The sequence below is a fragment of the Crinia signifera genome, chromosome 3, assembly GCF_055691185.1.
Source record: "Crinia signifera chromosome 3, ASM5569118v1, whole genome shotgun sequence".
Taxonomy (NCBI): Eukaryota; Metazoa; Chordata; class Amphibia; order Anura; family Myobatrachidae; genus Crinia; species Crinia signifera.
The window spans coordinates 302987721-303007457 of record NC_139219.1 but is presented as its reverse complement, the minus strand read 5'-3'; positions in this window follow the sequence as shown (position 1 = coordinate 303007457).

Genomic DNA, 19737 nt, shown 5'->3' with positions numbered 1-19737 from the left:
AATTGTACACCAATATAGCCATATAGTATCAGACTTCCACTGTTCCACACTTTACCATATACTCCATGTGCTCCACAGTATTAACCCTATTGAAGAACTGCATACCGATATATATAACATTTTACACCCACTAATGAAACATAAACAAATACAGAACATACATACTATTCAGTTGCCTAGAGACTCACATAAATATGTCAGGAGAAATATGCACAAAGTCAATACATAATTCCACAAACCATTAAAATAGATTGAATTAATTTAATATGAATTATCCATAAATATAAACTGGATGTCAAAGGTGTAAAAAAAAAGATCCAGAAGAGAATTAAAAAAAATGTATTCAAAAATCTTCCGTATTTTTTTCACATCGGATGTGTATGTAAATGTCAGAAAGGTAAAGACAGATCATAGTGCATCAGATCTTACACCAATGAAAGATCAATATATCTGATACCTGCTCCGCTTGGTGCATCCTATAGCAAGAATCATGTCAGAAGATTTTTCATGTGCCTTAGCAACTACTAAACACCTTGTCAAGGTGCAGGCTTTGGTGACCTCTAAAAACAGCTGGTCGGTTTTCTGGAAATCCTTTCCTCCCTGCCATTTTGTATCGGTTTAGGGTTGGGAAGGAACAGCTGTCTGTAATATGGCCACCATGCTCTGTTTGATGTAGAGGACATTCATTTCTGGTGCTCTGCTTATAATTGTACCCTGCTGGGTTCAATGACACCATGGGCCTTATTCTGGTTGGTGCGGTCCGTTCCGAATTCTTTCGGATGGCGATTTGTAGCTACCTGCGCATGCGTAAGCAACGCAATGTGCATGTGCAACGCAGTGTCTTCGCACTCGTTCTCAACTATACCATCTACAAATGTGCACAGAACTCCCTCGGGAAATATGGGCGTCATGTGGGCGTACACAAGGGTGCGGTTTCAAAGTGGGCAAAACTGGGCGTAAATCTGGGCATACACGTGGGAGTGCACGAACAGTGGTAGGCGTGCATTCGGACCGGACACCCAGGCATTCGGATCACCCAATTAGACGGCCGCACCTTAAACACTCTCAGCTGATCACAATACAATCCACTCCTCTAGTCATTAGTGATTAATTAAACACCTTTTCACAGGTTCAATTGTAAGCATTGCTGGCTAAATGGGCCATTACAAAATACTAGAACACAGGTAAAGGGGCAACAATGAAGTACTGTATTTCAACTTAACATGATGTAAGGGTTAATCTAAAGTGCTAGTAATGTGTTTAAGTGTCATTTAGGAAGTAATTGATTTAATGACAAATAAATATACATGTTATGAGGTACCCTAATTGGATAAATGTGTCATGTTGCTGAAGCATGACTTCCGAATAGATTACTGAGGATTGCGGAAATACACCAACTCGGTGCGTACGGTTAGATTCCCGTCCGTTCGGACGCAGTAAGACCGTGCAGATTCTTTGAGTTCCCACCGCACATGCACGTTTGGATGCAGTCTGAAGACACTTCCTCTTCTTAGCGGGTCAGTCCGAACAGATGCGGACGAGCTGTGGGCGTGTGTTTTTAGAATGTCAGCCGTGCGTGGCGTTCAGTCATTTCCGAAAGAACGCGCATCCCAAAGAACCAACCAGAATAAGGCCCCATGTGTCCAGATGGATCTCTTGTGAGGGTCATTAGTAGGGAGTATAGTTAGCTACAAAAGTTGATGTCAAAAGGGTCTGGCCGAAGGCTATCATCTGCTTGGGCTGGCAGAATGTCCCCATCTGATTGGACTAACAGAAGACTCCCATTTTGGGTTCATTAGGCTGGCAGAAGGTCCCCATCTTATTGGGCTGGTAGGAGGTCACCATTTTGAAAGGATTAGACTGGTAGAAGGTCCCGATCTGATTAGCATGGCAGAAGGCGCCAATTTTGAGCTGATTAGGCTGGCTGGAGGCTCCCAGTTTGGGCTGATTAGGCAGACAGAAGGCCCCCAAATGATTAGGCAGGCAGTAGGCCCCCAAATGATTAGGCAGGCTGAAGGTCCCCAAATGATTAGACTGGCAGACGGTCCCCAAATGATTAGGCTGGCAGAAGGTCCGCATCTGAATGGGCTGTCAGGAGTTCCCCATATTGGGATGATTATCTGGTAGAAGGTTCCCATCTGATTAGGCTGGAAGACTGGTTACATTTTAGGTTGATTAGGTTAGCAGAAGGCTCCATCTGATTGGACGGGCAGAAGGCCATCATTTTGGGCTAATTATTGCTGGCAGTATGTCCCCATCTGATTGGTATGGCAGAAGGCCCTACTGGTGTCCCAAATGTATGTAGACTATCCAGGCAAGTGGAGTTTTTTGCGTAGTAATTGGCCATTCGTTCTTTGCCTCTATATATTTTCATTAAATAACGTCACTTAATTATAAAATAATGAAATACAAGCTAAGCTCTTTTCTACAACAGTACCTGTATGGACTCATTATTCTCAGACACGTTGTTATGATTTGTACATCCAGGGGGAGGGGAGGAGATTATTAAAGTTTTACTTATACCATATCATTACTTAATATATACTTAGAGATTTGAGCAGCCATCGGCACTCCCATCTTTTAGAACTATTGTGTATAAACAAGAGTATTTTATCTGTGTATATGACTCTATTGTTGGATATTGTGTATAATGAGGGGTAGCACGACTACAATCATTTATTATATGCATCATACTCCAATGTTTGCAGAGACAGAACACTTGACTGAAATGGTGACAGAAATGCAGCTTGCCTCTGGATATTTTGATCAAAGTGTCAAGAATCTTAAACTCCTGACCACGTTCGACCTCTCCTGGATGTGAATGCACATAATAATATTTTTCAAATAGCCTATATATTATAGCCTGTATATTATAGCCTGTATATTCACCTGATGTTTTGTTAATCTGAGAATCTCATCAAAGATATGACACTAATTTGTCTATAGTGTATAAAGTTCATTTTATTCATGCAAAATAAACGTTGGTATGAAAAATGTTTTAAAAAATCTTAGGATGCACATATCTGCTGTATCAGTCACATACGGATTCTCTATTATAGATTTTATTTAAAAAAAAAAATTCTGATCCAAAGCCAAACAGAGTTCTAGACGCATTTCATAACACTCGTGATCTCTTACTATTTTTCCCTATGAAGGAAACACAGCTGGAGAGGGATCTTGCGATCCCTCTCGGGTGGGCTGCAGTATCACAATGCTGATTGCAAGTTTCCTGCTTATCACATGTTCAGTCGTTCTTGTTCCCGTGACTCCACATTGGTAAATAACCGATATACAGCAATTAGGAATTTAAATTAAATGGTGGCTTTTCAGTCTATTTATTAAATATGTCCCAACCAGCGATAAAAGTTATACATTCTACCTCCCACCTTGAGTGTACTATATACCCATGACATTCAGTCCTTCACAAACTGAACATTGGGGGATGATTCAGGTTTTACGTGGTAAAATCCGAGTTCAGTCCGGGGAACGATGTTGCGAGATTGCACATGCGTATTGGTGAAAGCACGCATGTGCAGACCAGCTGTGCAGATGCCTTCTGCAAGTATCACACTTGACAAGGTGTTTGCACAGAGTGTTGCACGCAGCTGCCGCATGGGAACGTCCAGCGTTTACTGGGTAAGCCCACAAAAACAGTGGGTGCACCCAGAAAAATGCTGGGCTGCCCCTGATCGGCCACTTTGGAATGGATGTGTAAGCATGCACAACACATCCATTGGCATGCAGGCATGACTATGCATGCGGTGGCGGGGGGCGGGTGTTTGCTGGCAGAATGGGCAGCATTTACCCGCTCACGGAGCAGTGAAAGAATGCTACTTAGCGAGTGGGTGTGAATCAGGCCTATTTATTCTGGTTTTGCCTCCTCTCTAGTTGCAAAACTTTTTTCTTTGTACTGTTTGTAAGACCTTCTATACTGTAATCCATGCTTCCTAAATAAATAAAAGGTTAATAGAAAATCTACATTCCAAATTGTTGTACGGTTTGTTCGCGTTGGTGAAAATGTCAGTAAATATGATTATACGGACGAAAATAAAATGATTAAATATATTGATTGAGAATTCAAATCAATAGAACGAGAGAAAATGAATAATGAAATATGCTAAATAGGTTGTGATGGAAATCCCGCAGCGTGAATAATGGAACAGAGGGAGTGGGACGGATGAATGGAAATGAAATCGATATTGATCATTAAAAAGAAATAACGATATTGATTTTGCGAATGAACAAAATGAGACTCGCAGATTTGCACAGCTTATTTATCTATTTCATTATCGCTTGTCCTTAATTTCTTGATTAGTATTATTATCAGTTTTCATATAGTGACTTATTAAATCTATATTATTACTTCTTTTTCATTATCACTTTGTAAAGCTCATTTCTGCATGGCTACTTTTCTCCTCATTAACTTCATCAAGGCGAGATGGGTTTCTGCCACAAACACTTAAAGACCCAACGCAGCGGCTCCCTCCAGTGTGATGGCTTTCGTTTTAGTCCATGGCCTTAGCTATATTTTATTACTGTGATTTAACTACAGTTAGTTTTAATGGCCTTTGAAGCATATTTGTTTGCATAGAAGCTTGCAGAAAATGAGGAACCCTTGACGCTGGGCTGCAAGCTTAAATGTTTTGATCAAATAAACCTGTAGGAGGGGCCTAATTCAGACTGGAACGCAAAGCACATTTTTTTTCTAATGGACAAACCCATGTTGCACTGCATGTGGGGCGAAGGCAGTGGCGGATTCAGGGGGGGGGCACCCGGGCACGTGCCCCCCTGTCATTTCATTTTGTAGCTGAGGACCAGGGCTTTCCAACGAGCCCAGCCCCGTGTCTCTAGCCCCCCGGGAACCGGAGATATCGCCTGGCAAAGCTGTAACGTTTTTTCACCCCCACCCGGTTCCGACAGCTGCCAGTTCCCCCCCTGGCATCACAGAATATTATGGTTGATCTTATTCAATTCCAAATCGCTGGGCCTTCAATATGATACCAGGCTGGTCCATATCGTTCAATCGGTTCCAGAGATATTGCATGTAAACCAATTTTTTTATTTTTGAAATGTAATTTCATGGCTGTTCATGTTCTTTGAGGGCAGATTACTCTGGAACCAAACATTCCAGTTTCACTGGAACAAAATCATTCAAAGCCCACTCAAAAGTTCTTCAATATAATACTTGTCTCATGTAAATGGGTCAGTTGGTTCCGAAGATAAAGGTGGTTAAATGAGATAACTGGTTAAAGGGGGGAGGGGTAGTTTTCTCTCCCCCTCACACCAGAAAATGCAGGGACTAGGCTGGTGTAAAAGGGGCCAACCTGGGAATGCATTTTCTGGTGTGAAAGGGGTATTATTTCAAATAGCCGGGACCTGCAGTGCTCTGAATACAGCCAGGCTCTGCCACTGTCAGTGGCTATCACTTCTGCCTGGCGGCGGCTGTCCCCCATTTACTGTACCACGAGCATGTATTCCCCCTTGGCAATGAGCATGTAATCCCACATGACAACGAGCATGGAACCTCTGGCAATGAGCATGGAACCCTTGGCAATGAGCATGTAGATAAGCAGCATTTATGTAGCATAATTTTTAATAGGCATTATGGTGTTTGGCATTATACATAATGGCGTGTAATTTAACGTGTAATGGATATTATGGTGTAAATGTTTAATGCGCGCCTTTGGTGGACAATGTCGCTGTTTATGAAGCGTATTGTGAATTTTGGCTTAATCTGTGTGGCATTATCTGAATTCTGGCTCAATCCGTGTGGCATTATGTGAATTTTGGCTCAATCCATGTGGCATTATGTGAATTTTGGCTCAATCCGTGTGGCATTATGTGAATATTGTCTCAATCCGTGTGGCATTATGTGAATTTTGGCTCAATCCGTGTGGCATTATGTGAATTTTGGCTCAATCCATGTGGCATTATGTGAATTTTGGCTCAATCCGTGTGGCATTATGTGAATTTTGGCTCAATCCATGTGGCATTATGTGAATTTTGGCTCAATCCATGTGGCATTATGTGAATTTTGGCTCAATCCGTGTGGCATTATGTGAATTTTGGCTCAATCCATTTGGCATTATATGAATTTTGGCTCAATCCATGTGGCATTATGTGAATTTTGGCTAAATCTATGTGGCATTATGTGAATTTTGGCTCAATCCATGTGGTATTTTATGAATTTTGGCTCAATCCGTGTGGCATTATGTGAATTTTGGCTCAGTCCATTTGGCATTATGTGAATTTTGGCTCTATCCGTGTATTATTATGTGAATTTTGGCTCAATCCGTGTGGCATTATGTGAATTTTGGCTCAGTCCATTTGGCATTATGGGAATTTTGGCTCAATCCGTGTGGCATAATGTGAATTTTGACACAATCCATGTGGCATTATGTGAATTTTGGCTCATTCCATTTGGCATCATGTGTAAGGGGCAAGTATAATGGGGTCTAGTATTTTGTTGCATAATGTGTAGAAGTTGTATATGGTGTGGTTAACTACACTCATGGACACGCCCCCTGTTGAGTGGCCACACCCCCTTTCCCGGAGCGCGCCTTCAGGGCGCGCACAACTGCATCCTTCACTTTTGTCGCCATGGTGGGCCTGCGTACTTTTAATCCCATTCCCACCCTCTCTCAGCCGCTCTCTTAGCATGTACACTGGCACCACTAACACCGCCCCTCCCCCACCTAAACCCTCTTTTATCATGGTGCCCCCCCTGTCATTTTATCCTGGATCCGCCCCTGGGCGAAGGCAACATGTGCAGAGAGCGTTAGATTTGAGTGAGGTGTTATCAAACTCATACATGCACGCAGGGTGGGTTTCTGAGTACCTAGAACCCCCCCTCCCCTCTTGGCCACCGAGTTATCGCGCAGCAGGTGCCTATTTTTAACTTAATTTTTCTCTCCCTACATTATTTCCTGGGCTCAGCGGCAGTGAGACCTCCCTGCGCAGCTACAGCATCTGTCAACAGACTGGGCCTGTAGGGGGAGCAGCTCACGGCCTGTCCTGTTTATTTGGGGGGGGGGATATGATGATGCCTGTGCTGTCTCCTGGAGGGGAGGGGGGGTAGTATTATGGCGCCAGTGTGCTGTCTATCTATTTGGGGCGGTGGTGGAGGTATGATGAGGCCTGTGCTGTCTGTCTTTTTAGAGGGTGGGGGGGGGTAGGATAATGTTTGAGCTGTCTGTCTATGAGAGCATGTACTGTAGGTGATTCCACCAGACGTGTGCTGTGCTATGATGCATTATAATGGAGTTATGTTGTCCCGTAAGACAGTGTAATGAAACATTAACTATAGTGATATATATATATATATATATATATATATATATATATATATAATTGGATTGAGGTTTATTTGTAGGGTAACGTGGAGCTATTACAAGGGTTCTGCCTGGTCTATACCTTGGGGTGTGTCACAAACCCCCCAGAATTCAGAAGAAATGTGTGAATGGTATAGACAGCTAAGAGGCTCCCCTTTTTTTGTTTTAGACAGTCTAAAGCAAAAAAAGGGGAGCGCCCAGCTGTCTATACCATTCACAAATGTCTTCAATATATATATTAGTATACAGCAGGTCATATGTACAGTATAGTATACAGCAGGTCATCCGGCACTGGGTCTGATTGATATGGAGGTTCAAAACTAGGAAATAAATGCTCTCCAAGTCATAAATCTGCATATCTGGACCCCCCCCCCCCCTCTTTCAATCCTGCGTTTGCCACTGAAACTGTAATCTAAATTGCAGTGTATAAAGCAGCCAGTATTTACCCTGCACAGAAACAAAATAACTCACCCAAATCTAAAGCCTTGTTACCCCTCATCTAGGATCACCCACTGCCTCTCCAGTATACCCAATCTCTCTCCATTGCCCACTGCCCCCCCTGCACCATCATCTCCCTATTCCTCTCCCTTTGCATCTCTCCCATCACCGTTCCCTGTCACCCACTGGCATATAGATATGGCATTCCCTCTGAGGCCACACCCTTGTTGTTACGCCAGACCCACTTTCCCAGGAGTGCCCCCTCCTGTCTTGGTGCACCCACCCTAGTCATTTTCTACTGGATCCACCTCTGCCTGAAGTTTTTATAGGTTTAGCTGAACCAAGTTTGTTCAGGGAATTATTGATTATCTAAATATAATAAGGAGACCCTGATGTGATGTGTGAGGTGCAGATTACAGGCCAGCATCAGACCCCTTCTATTTCCCTGTTTAGCACAGCCAGCGGCCACAGTTCCCCTGCCTCACACGTACTTCACACCAACTCAGCAAGCTCATCATCCTTTCTCCTCTTATAATACAGCACATTCAGTATTGAGGCCTTTCATATATGTTCAGTATATGGCAGCTGAACAACCTTGTACTAGCCCAGTCCTGGTTGCTAAGCAACACCAACCTCTGAGGCAACTGTTGGTCCTCTGTGGGTGCAACTGTACATGTGGAGGGAGAGCGTAGTGATATGTCACTATGGCGGTGCATCACTCTACTGCTTATTACGGATGGATTATGGTTGGTTTCTCCAAAATAACGCTGATAAGGCTTCACTTTATTTAAAATAAGTTCTAAGATACCTTCTACATCCCAAACACTTATAGCTATGTAAATATTACAATATTACATAACATTGCTGATCCTTTAGTTCTAAAGAATTAATGACTCCCCTCCTCCCCCACCTAGGGTTACCACCTCATCCCTTTAATTCTGGACACATATTAATTACACAGGTTCTGTGGCTGGCTGACTTCAAGACTCCATTTCAACTGTTTTTTTTAAACACCCACAGAACCTGTGTAATTAATATGTGTCCGGAATTAAAGGGATGAGGTGGTAACCCTAGCCCCACCTAGAGTCCTGAGTACCCATGGTACTAGCGGATGGACAGGATTGCTGAAGGAGTGGGGTTACAACGTGACCATAGGCAAAACTACAGCAGTCCTCTCGGCCTGACAATCAATATCAGAGTGCCCCATCCACCATTTTAAATTATGTTTTTACTTACAGCTAACATGAGCTCCTCTATCATCAGTGTCATCTTTGCTCAATGCCAGCTTCTAACTAGTTCCGATCACCAGCGTACCTACATTCCTCAGTGGCAGCCCATTTCTCACATCTGCTTGCACAACCCACTGTACATTTGCACCACAACTTCTCCTCCCTCATTTTTGAACTCTCCCCTTTTTGGGCCTTTCTGCCCTCTTATTCTGCATAACCGGTGCTGGAGGCTGCCAATCAGACGTAGTGTACTGAAAGCTGGCCATGCACTTGTGCGTCATGTACCAAGACCTAGCTGATGAGCTGAACAACTTCTATTGCAGGTTTGAAAAAGTAGTCCACTGTGAACCAAACCATACCCTCTGTGCTGTCCCAAATGTCGACAGCCAACTCCAGTCACTCCAAGTCACCCAAGTAGAGGTGGAGGAGATGTTCAAGAAGACCAAACCAAGGAAAACACCAGGTCCTGACGGGGTGTCACATCTGCCCTGAGAGTATGCACAGGTCAACTTGCCCCCATATTCACCAGGATCTTCAACAAATCACTGGAGCTCCCTCCTGGCTCAAAAGTTCCACTATTGTTCCGGTCCCCAAGAATCAACTATTACAAATCTGAATGACTACCGGCCGATAGCTCTGACTTCTGTGATCATGAAAATATTTGAGCGCCTGGTACTGAACCACCTGAAAGCTGTGATTGGCCACCAGCTAGACCCCCTCCAGTTCGCCTACCGATCTAATTGATGCGTTGAGGTCGTAGTCAACCTGGGCCTGCACTACATTCTGCAGCACCTGGATATGCCTGGTACCTATGCAAGGGTCCTGTTTGTCGACTACAGCTCGGCTTTCAAAACAATCATCCCCAACATCCTCCACCCCAAACTTCTCTGCCTAGGAGTCCCTGAAGCTATGTGTTCTTGGATTGTGGACTTTCTGACTGATAGAAAACAAGTTGTGAAAGCGGGGGAATTCACCTCCTAAGTGCAGTCCATCAGCACAGGAGCCCCCCAGGGCTGTGTACTCTCACACCTGCTCTTCTCCCTGTACACCAACGACTGCACCTCAGAGGCTCGGCTTTCAAAACAATCATCCCCAACATCCTCCACCCCAAACTACTCCGCCTAGGAGTCCCTGAAGCTATGTGTTCTTGGATTGTGGACTTTCTGACTGATAGAAAACAAGTTGTGAAAGCGGGGGAATTCACCTCCCAAGTGCAGTCCATCAGCACAGGAGCACAGTAAAGATAATCAAATTCGCTGATGACACTATTGTCACTGGCCTTATCAAGGAGGGGTATGAATCGGCCTACAGACAAGAAGTGGACAGATTGGCTCAGTGGTGCAGCAGGAACCATCTAGAGCTCAACCCACTCAACACCATTGAGATGGTAGTGGACTTTAGGAAGAAGGCTGTTGGTGTTCCTCCGCTAACAATTGCTGACAGTGTGGTGTCGTTAGTGGACTCCTTCAAGTTCCTAGGGACCACAATCTCCCAGGAGAGTTCAACATCCCACAGAAGCTTCTGCACCTCTTCTACTCTGCAATTGTGGAGTCTGTACTGTGCTCGTCAATACTGGTCGGGTACGGCTCTGCCAGCAAGAGAAATGCAGACTCCAAAAGGTAGTCAGAACTGCGGAGAAGATAATCGGGACAGACATTCCCTCTGTCCAGGACCTGTACCTGTCCAGAGCAAAAAATCGGGCAACAAATATAGTCATGGACCAACTACATCCATGGCCATGGACACGGTGTCCCCTCGGAATAACTTTCTATATGACTGTACATGTTACCCTACCTGTTTATATTGTTTATACTGTATGCTGTTTACTTGTTACCCACCTGGCTGATTAACAGCAAACCGAAAACAAATTCCTAGTATACGCAAGTATACCTGGCCAATAAAGCTGATTCTGATACCCCATGAGCCACCTGAGATCGCATGTGCTACTGTATATCGCATGCGCTCCTCGTTAAGCGTGCCTGGCTTGGCTGCGATCCAACATATGTCTCCTGAAGCCCGTGCAACCCTCAGGCTCCGATTCATGCTACCGTATTTATTGCGGCAAATGCATGAAAAGTGACCAATTCGCTTGCGAATCGCACTAGTGTACGGGCACCTTAAGGCTATCAGGTAAGCACAATTTCCTTGTGCAGTATCTGCATAGGAAACGTTTGGCATAAGGGTGACTTGGAAAAAAAAATAGCTGCGACTCTAAGATGCCGAGAAAGTTTGGAAACCACTACATTTATCAATATACAAATAAGAAGAATCAGTACCTACTCAAAGAAATGGGGTTTTCTGTTTATTTACAGATTGACCTTGGCTCTGCCCTACATCCAGTTCATACACCAGGCTCCAGATTAACCCCCTACTTAGAACTGCAACAATCTATTCAACAGGACTTATTAGGTCACCCATATGTTTTTATCAATCAGAACCTTATGATAAAGATATAATGACACGGACAACTGTATAGATCGGAATAAATGAGGTCACAGCCAGAATTTATTATAATCGAATTGCTGAAATGTAAAAGATTGGTCAAGGTGGCCAAGAAGCGTGGCCCCTCGACAATAGCCCATAACTCATCTCATTGATAAATAAATGGGCATGGAGTCTCCACGCCCTGCGAAACATTAATGAGTAGCTCCATTACCCCTTAATAGGCAACCTGGTCCTCCCCTAAGGTAGTGACAGACTCGCCTCCCTCAAAGGGGAAATGCTAGTCAATCTCTGTCACGCTAAATTCAAGCCGCCGAGGAGCCATGCTCTCCACCTGCTGCGCCTCGCCTTGCAAGGTCCAAAGCCTTTGCAACTCCTCCATATCCCTTCTTACTTTGGGTGGGTGGGAGGGACCCAAAATTTGGCAAGAGGAAGTAGTTATCTCAGCCAAGCACTGGCTCAAACTTTTGACTGACACTATTAATAAATCAATACCATAACTCATTCCACTCATCTCCCAGCTAACTCTGTTCTTCCTACAAAAAAACTGGGTGTTTATTTCATCTCAAGCTTAGGTAAGCTTTTGATTCTATTTAGTGAATTAGTGCATAAAGTATACATATTGTATCCCAAAGCAACAAATCAAATATTACCTTTCATTAGCCTTTCAAGCTGGACTGCTAAAAGCTGATATCTGATTGGATGCTACTGATTACAGCAAATGACTGTACTTTGCACCATTATTAAACTATGGGGGAAATTTACTAAGAATACGAATACGATTTCTCGTATTCGTATTCTTAATACAAATGAACACGAATGCATACGGCTGTTTTAGCCATATGCAAATTTGTATTCCGGAGGGGAATTTACAAAGCAGTCAAATACGACTGCTTTGTAAACCCCCGATGTCATATTAATTTGTATTAGCGGCCGTAACCAGCACCAGGCTCAAAGAGCCGGGCCTGGTTTAAAAAAATCAGAAATCCATTAAAATAGGGCCTGACCTGGTTCCCAAAATACGGGGGACAAAATGAATAGGGGTCCCCCGTATTTTAAGAACCAGCCCCAGGCCCAAACAGCCAGCAGGCTAATGTCACAGCCGGGGGACACCAATTATATAAGGTCCTGCGGCCAAAATATTAACCCTACTGACCAGTCAGCATGAGCAGGGGTCCTGGGGGGTGGGGACAACCCCAACAAAGTGGTACCCCCCCCCCTCCAGACCTTGCCTGCCCAGGCTGAAGCCTGGTACTGTCCCCAATACCCCTGGGCTGTGGGTACCGGGCTGATTCAAGTTTAAAAATTAGAATAAACCATTGGGTTTTGCTGTGGAACATTGGGTGACATTCTATGGGATGAAATTTGTGTTTTTTGGCGAATATAAGTAAAAAAAATGGCGTCATCGCATTTTTCCTTGAAATCGCATATTTAATAGGATGCGCTAAGGGACGGATATCGCATATTATTTGCGATAACTCATGCGGACCAAAAGTGTGTGAAAAATTCGCATTTTTATCACATCCAGATGTTTTCATACAGAAAAGTATACAAATCGCTTATTTAATGGGATGCGTTTTCGCAAATCGCACTTTTAAGGTGTCTAATAATTGCATTTTTGCATTTTTTCAGACCAGGTTCTGTTGGGCGATTTGGCCCAGAACTCACTTTGGTCAAGTGCACAAATGGTTAATTTAAGCACAGGTGCCCTCAATTTCACTCAGAAACACCCCTACATATACCCCAACATCATTAAGGACACCTGTGAGGGTTTGAGACATGGAGATTTCGCAGAGTGGTTTGGAGTTGCTCATTTGTGATGTGGCCCATTTGGAGGAGCTGCGCAGGAGGGAGGAAGCTGCACACCAGATCCAGGTAGCCCCCTGACTACTGCTTACCCCACGTATGTATCGTGCTCGGCTGTACCTGGACTCCCTCTCGGATCAACAGGTTGTGGGGATGTTTAGGCTGAACCGCAATAACCTGTTGGACTTATATGAGCAGGTGAGAGATGATTTGGACCCTTTCGGGGGAGGCAACTATGCAGTGTCTGGGCTGCAGAAATTAATGTGTACCCTCTACTATTTGGCCACAGGCTCCACTCAGTCTGTGACCTCATGGTCCTTGGGGGTATCACAGCCCACTTTCTCTAAGCATTTTACTCAAGTGTTACTTGCTTTAAAGAAGTTGTGGCGGACATACATCAGATTCCCACGTTCTGAGTTGGAGTGGCAGGACCACAAGGTGGCTTTCTATAGACTCTCAGCATTCCCTCACGTGCTGGGAGCTATAGACTGCACACACATTGGGATTAGGGCACCGCACGTGCAGGGCCACGTCTATGTCAATAGGCGTGGGCGGCACTCCCTGAACGTGCAGGTTGTATGTGATGCTCATCTGAAAATCCTAAGTGTCGTCGCAGGCTTTCCTGGGAACTGCCATGACGCCTATATTCTGAGGCACTCAGCCCTCTGTAACCAATTCAACCAACAACAAATGCCAGAGGGCTGGCTACTTGGTAAGTACATTTTTACATATTACCCTCTCTGTCCTTATTTGTACCTGCTCAAATGTGTGTGTTTCCAGTTTCACAAGCATATTGCTGTTGTCCCAGTGTCTCCTGTTTGCACAATGCACATACCTTACCATATAAGGCAATAACTTCCTATCTGTGTTTTAGGTGACTCAGGATATGGGTGTGTTTCCTGGCTCATGACACCTTTGCGCTCCCCAGAGGGCCCTGCACAGCACTGGTATAATGAAGCCCATATTGCAACCCGCAATGTGGTGGAGCGCACATTTGGCGTATTGAAAAGTAGATTCCGGTGTTTGGACTGGTCATCGGGTACGCTGCTTTACCAATCTGCAAAAGTAGTGATGATCGTCCAGGCTTGCTGCATGTTACACAACATAGCCCTGTCCCAACCTGCCTATGTGGAGGAGGAACATGCAGCAGTCGTGCAGGAAGCCCAACCTACCACACCTCGGGTAGTGAGGGGTACGCAGAGGGGGAATCTGGTGCGTACACAAATCATCAGGCGTTACTTTTCTGGTAAGCACATGTGCCCTGTATTCCAACATGTACCTTTGCTGTAAGTGTACTCATAAACAAATTATTTAGCAATACCATCTGTTTCCACCCACATTTAGCCTAATACACAGAGCCCAACGGATGCAGCTGGTGGTGCTGACCTATCCCTTGCTGTAATCAACCTTGTAAGTACATTTGTAACATGTATGAATTTAGTTTGCTCTAAAACATGGCTCACCTGGTGTTGTGGAACTACACGTGCCAGCATGCCCTGACACACAATAACCATTACAGTCCAAACAATGAGTGCCAGAGCTTGCTGGAATATGTAGTTCGAAAAAAGGGATGTAGTCTAACGAAGAAGACTAAAGAAGAACCAAAAGGTTTTTGGGGCACGCTTAGTATGATAAATTGCAGATTAATTGATGTATATATGAAGTAACAATAAAACGTAACTTTTAATGGAAAGCTTAGTTAATAAAATAAATTCATATTAATATATTCACACACCGTTTATGTGATTATTGGAGAGCACCTTATGTGGTGGGCTCCCGCCAATTAATGTGACAATATCAGAAATCAAGTTATTACAACAAGAGCGAAAATGTTAACATAATATAATACTTTGCCTAGTACCAAATTTTTATATATAATATACGGTTATCGGCAAAAAAAGGGGGCACGGGTCACTGCGCACCGCCACTACAGTGTCCACCACAGTGGTGGAGATTGTAGAGATGGATTGTAAGGTCAAAAAGATGGAAGAGAGAAAGGGAGGGTTCAAATTTGTTGTGGCTGCATCCCAAGGATACTAACAGACGTACTGCCCCAGTGGATGAATACAGCACTGGATGTTCCCTACAGGTCCCCCATATAGGTACTTGTCCAGCCTCTCACTGCTTAGCTTCTGTGTTCGGATGGTTTACAGGCGGTCCAGTGAAGTATGGCTGTATAGGCCTTGCTGGTTAATTCCGGTGTCAATAGGGTGGATGAGCCCAAGTAGGCTTCTGCTGTCCAAAACCGTTCAGAGCAAGGCAGACCTGTTACCCATGTAGCATTGCAGGAGTGCTTGTGCTGGCTGGATGGATGAGAGAGCCACGAAATAAGAAAGTTCAGTGATAGGAGGTGCTAACAAACAGAACCCTCATCTCTGCTGTCAAAACATCATGCAAGCATCAGATAGTTTGATGAGAGTCAGAGGATCATGCGATAGCTCCTCTAAAATGAAACAACCGGGTAGGATAAGGATATATGAGCCCGTAGGGCTTAAGGAGAAGATTTCAAAAAAATGGTAAATGTACCCACGGTCCCTAGATGAAAGGGAAATAGGCACCTAGTGTCAGTGTATATATTACTAGAGACACCAGATACAAGCCGGGGAATCCGAATAATGATTGGGGTAATTAGGACTGAAAATAATTAGCAATTCAGTCCTTAGGATTTAGTAATAAATAAATAAACATAAGCACAAATCAGGTAGTAAATGGTCTCCCAAAAGACCCTATGTATGCCGTCAGGTGTTGGTTACTTAGGTAGTACTGAGTGTGTAGCAATCAGATGTCATGCAGAGGTGGTGGGCATGTGAAAATCACAGACAACCATAAACTCAAGACCATATGTGGATGCTGACAAATACTAGTTAAACAAGTATTGATTAGTACATGATATTCAGACGTCATACAAAGGTAATTCAATAGAAGCACTGATGCTGCGAGTAGATTAGATTGGTAAGTAATCAAAGGGTTAATATTCAGCTCGGTGCTGTAAGAGTACGTGCAGCGGTTTGAACAGGTAAATATGCAGGCAATACTGTTTAGTAATTCCTAAATATATGGAGTCACACTGTTAATAAACACCCGTTTATGGGGTGTGATATGTGATCAAACAGGAATAGTAAACGTAAAGATTGTTACCGCGGGAGACCAGGGTGTGGGGGGTTAACCCCGTTACCTGAGTCGGCTGTGGAAGTTCTGCTCGGAGATGGATGCCGGTGGGCAGGAGCATAAGTTGTTTGAGGTTAGTGGTGGCGGTGTGATGCGCGCTGTCGCGCCGCAAGGAGGGTAGAAGTAGGACGGCTGGACGGTCACTCCGTATCAATTTGGAGTTCTCAGCCGGCACTGGTGGGGGCGGTGAGCGTGACCACGTGTGTCCTTCCTGACACGTGTTTCGCGTAGAGCTTGGTCACAGGGGTGTGTGCAGGTGGGAGGGTAAGGAGGGATTACTTATGGCGCGTCTGACCAATACAATTGTGGAACGGGTGGTGGAGGCGGGTACTGATCCCGAGAATGGGGGAGTGCGTTCTGTAATTAGGTTTACGTTGGTATAGACGTGGAGACTGTGTATGCTGGCCGTGAAGAGGGACGGGCAGTAAGCTAGACACTGGACGCTAGTCAGGTTGCCTGGGTTACCTGCGCAGCTGTATGCTGGATATGAAAGGCTATATATGCAGGGAGGCGGCGTAATGCTGCAGGCAGGACTGCGGTCATGTTGCCAGATTGCAACAGTGGCAAAGTGTATGCGAATAGCAGTATAGAGGTAAAGTGGCCATAGTAGTAGGCGTAGCTGTGTCTATACGTTTTAAAATGGTGAAATAAAAGGGGGGGTTTTAGGGGAATGAGAAAAAAATATAGTAAAATAGAGACATATGGTTATAGATTGTTGTTGATTGGCTACTGTTGGAATGGAGGGCAGGCCACTATGATATATAGGAAATATACATGCACATACATGTGAAAGAATATATACTTGAAAAAATATATATTATAGATAATGACAATATATGTATCTAAAATATAGTAGTTAATGCTGTGCCTAGGTACTGGTGACACATGAAAGGTGAAAAGCACCTGAATGTCTGAGATGACAAGATAGTAGAGATGGACACAGCGAGATAGGGATATAATTTGGAGCTGTCCTGTCAATTGGGGAAGAAATGTAAGTCGAGCTATCGTTGGATACGGGAGGGCAGAGAGCACTATAGTAGTGGTACCCGGAGATTGGGATTAACATATCGTCGGAGAGAAAGGAGGACACTGGAATGGTGATAAAGTGTGGGGAGATAAAGTTAAGAATTTTGGTAGATGTTAACTTAAAGGAAGGCACTGTATTTTATGTCCTCGTTCAGGCCCTTTGGGGCAAGTGAGCCTAGCTGGAAAATCCACCAGCTTTCCCTGCGGAGGAGTGCCTGATTGATGTCTCCACCTCTTCGGCCCAGGTGTATTTGTTCAAGGCCTGAGAATTTAAGATCATCCGTGTTCGAGGCGTGCATCCTGAGAAAATGGCGTGCAATTGAGGTTAGGGTTTTAAAATTGTCTTTGTCCCTGGAGGCGTTGCGGATGTTACCTATATGCTCCAAAATCCTCTGTTTTAAAGGGCGGGATGTCATTCCTACATATCTAGCCTGGCATGGGCAAGTGATGCAGTATATGATATTTTGACATTTACAGTTGTAGAAACCTCTAATCCTGATGTCGTCGCCATATCTATCTTTGATTGTCTGCGTATTGATAATATGTTTACAGGCTTTGCAGCTGCCGCACGGGTAACTGCCGACTGTTGTGGGTTGGGTCGCACGTCTTGCTACATAGTGGCTTCGGACCAGGTTGTCCTTCAGATTGGGTGCCCTCCGCCAGCTCATATCAGGTTTTGGTTTTAATTTGGAGGCCAAGTCATCATCTGTTAGCAGAATATGCCAATGTTTCTGAATTGAATCTCTGATTTCTCTCCATTCATTACAGAAATCGCCTACTATTCTGATAACTGGTGGGGTATCATCCGGTGGTTTGGTGTTGAACAGGATATCATCTCTGGTCTTCGGCTGGATAGATTTCATAGACCTCTTGATAAGTCTCTTCGAATATCCCCTCTCCTGTAGCCTGTTGGTAAGATCGTGACAAAGTGTGTTATATGTGGTATCATCAGAGCAGTTTCGTCTTAATCTGAGAAATTCGCCTTTTGGAAGATTAGTTACAGTTGGCGGAAAATGGGAGCTACTCCTGTGCAGCAGACTGTTAGTGGAGGTGGTCTTTCTGTAGAGTTCGGTGGACAGGGAATTGTTGGCACCCCGATAGATGCGGAGATCAAGAAAAGTAATACTGTCCGGACTCCAGTCATATGTGAATCTCAGGTTCAAAGTGTTCACATTTAGTCTTTGAATGAAATTGGTGAGGTGTTCAGGAGATCCCTTCCAAATTATCAATATGTCATCGATATATCTTGTCCACATATGGACACAGTCGATGTAGGTGTCATCTTGAAGAACCACCTCCTTTTCCCACCATCCAAGGAAGAGGTTGGCGTATGTGGGGGCGCAGGCCGCCCCCATCGCTGTTCCTCTCCCCTGGATGTAGTAGTACTGTTCGAAAACGAAATAGTTTTTGTGTAACACAAAGTCCAGCAGGATCAAAAGAAAATCATGAAAGGGGGTGAGGCCCTCAATTTCCAAAAAGTATCGTACAGCCGCAATCCCAAGATCGTGTCGGATGCAATTATAAAGAGACTCAACATCCAAAGATACAAGGAGATGGTCGTCGTCTAAGTAGATGTTATTCAGTTTCTTTAGGACTTCCGTTGTGTCTTTGGTGTATGAGGGTAGGCTCATAACGTGGTGCCGAAGATGGACATCTAAGAAAATACAGGCATTCTCTATGAGCGATCCGTTGCCGGATACAATTGGTCTGCCCGGGGGTGACTGTAAATTCTTATGTACCTTTGGAAGGAGATAGAAGGTGGCTACCCTTGGATTAAGGTTTAACAGGAAAAGATGTTCTGATTTAGTGATGGTACCATCTGATAGGGCCCTATCTATTAATCTTTCGAAGGCAACTTTAAAATTGGAGGTGGGATCAAATAGGGTTTTGGAGTAACAAGATTTATCATTTAATTGTGAGTGAACCTCTTTGAGGTACATATCTGTGGGCCATAGGACAATATTACCCCCCTTGTCCGAGGGTTTGATGACAATGTCTTGCCAATCTCTGATCTCTTTGATAGCTGCTCTTTCAGTTTTGGTGAGGTTACCCTTGGTTCTATACTTTTTGTTCTTGCGATGTAGTTCATCAAATTCCTTAGAAACCAGGTTTACAAAGACCTTGACCTCAGGGCAGATAGTGTCCTGTGGGAAGAAAGTGGACTTTTTTTTGCAGATGGTTCTGTTATTAGTGGCGGATGTTTCTGTTCCCTGTAGCATTTCCAGGTCCGCAATGGCCTGTAACTCTTGTGAAGTCCAGTTGACTGGGATGTCGGGGGTATCAGTTTGACAGCGAGA